Source organism: Gavialis gangeticus, unplaced genomic scaffold, assembly GCF_001723915.1.
Source record: "Gavialis gangeticus isolate Ggan-Ray unplaced genomic scaffold, GavGan_comp1, whole genome shotgun sequence".
NCBI lineage: Eukaryota > Metazoa > Chordata > Crocodylia > Gavialidae > Gavialis > Gavialis gangeticus.
This window is the reverse complement of record NW_017729024.1, coordinates 13,380,315-13,381,662: the sequence shown is the minus strand read 5'-3', so window position 1 is coordinate 13,381,662 and position 1,348 is coordinate 13,380,315. Positions and strand designations below refer to the sequence as shown.

The window sequence follows — 1,348 nt, the reverse complement described above, 5'->3', positions numbered from 1 at the left end:
CATGTCAGAAGGAGTTCATGTCTCTACAAGGTGAAGCCACACTTCAGAACATTTGTAGCTAAAACAGCACTGGCTAATTGCAATGATTAAGAGCCTGAATCCAAAAGGAAGCAAATAGGTTGAATTTGTAATCCCTGGGTACAAAAAGGTAATCATGCACTATACCAGCTATTTGAAGTATAGCACTGCATCTATAATCTATTCACATCATACATCTTGCCTATCTTAGTATATAGCACAAGAATCCCTAGAACATTCACAGACAGTTTTTGTGCCTGCCTTTCACCTACCACCTTTTAAACACAGAGCAGAAAGTACGTAAGTCGTGTGCATTCCCCAAGACCCACACAGATTCAATGCGTTGTAACAGTGCACTGTTGTTTTTACCAATTACTTTACATTTTTAAGCAGGACAATGCAGCTCAGGAAATAGAGAGGTTTTAGGGTAGATCTGTTGTTTTTTTTAACAAAAGATTTTTATATGGCAAAATAAATCTAAAATCTGTACTAGGCAGGAGAGTGGCAGGGGATAACATGAGCAGAGGGAATAAAAAGAGCTCTGAAGAGCCCATACCAGTTGCTAATACTTAATCTCTTTAAATAATGAATTAGCTGCTCATATCTACTGTCGCTGCTAAGAGAAAGCACTTTCTTTGTGAAGTGAAGTAAAGCTTGAATACCCATGAATTATTCAATATAAAGTGTGCCAGTTAAAATGCCTTGATATTGGAAGTCAAATGTAAGATTATCTTTTGTCTGTCAAAAAGCATCTCTCCCATCTTACTGAAACTTGAGGGGGTGGATATAGGGGGCCAAGCAGTGCACAAACACATAAAAAAGGGGGAATCATTGTAGTAACACATGGGAACCTCTTTCACTTACAGATGAACTTCAGTCATATGCCGTAATAATACTTTTGAGCCTTATTCTATTTACCATTCCTATCCAGCTCCTTTTATTTAATGATGGCTTTTCAGTCTGTGACTTCAGTTGAATCACCAAACAATATAGTGATGCAGCAAAGCTGCTTCAAGGTTTCTTCTAGCAGAGACACTACCAGGTATTGATCTGTCAGCCTTTGCTGACTTAGAGAAATATATTTCCTTACTCAGGTTTCTAACAGCTTCTAGAGTTGAATGATGACCTTTCTGCTGTATCACAATATGTAATCTAGAAGAATGCATGATGCATCAGAGATTGTTAGTAGCATATAAAAAAATATCATGCCCAAGCATGTTTCACCATTTACAAATATACCTAGGTCATCTAGCACACAAGTGTGACAACGAGCCAAACTAAAATTGGGCCCCTGCCAGGGGGGCGTGGCCTTCCCAGGGCTTGTCTGAGG

The 1,348-nt window shown here is 38.8% G+C and overlaps 1 long non-coding RNA gene across 2 annotated transcripts in view; it reads right to left on the bottom strand.

Annotated features, from left to right (window-relative positions):
• Positions 1-3: 3 nt before the first annotated feature.
• Positions 4-1,348, bottom strand: part of LOC109297249 — a 127,806-nt gene continuing 126,461 nt past the window's right edge. For both annotated transcript variants that reach the window (XR_002097260.1, XR_002097259.1), the window contains exons 4-5: positions 937-1,170; positions 4-94 (exon numbers count right to left, since the gene is read on the bottom strand). This is a non-coding gene — a long non-coding RNA (uncharacterized LOC109297249). The remainder of the gene's footprint in view (positions 95-936; positions 1,171-1,348) is intronic.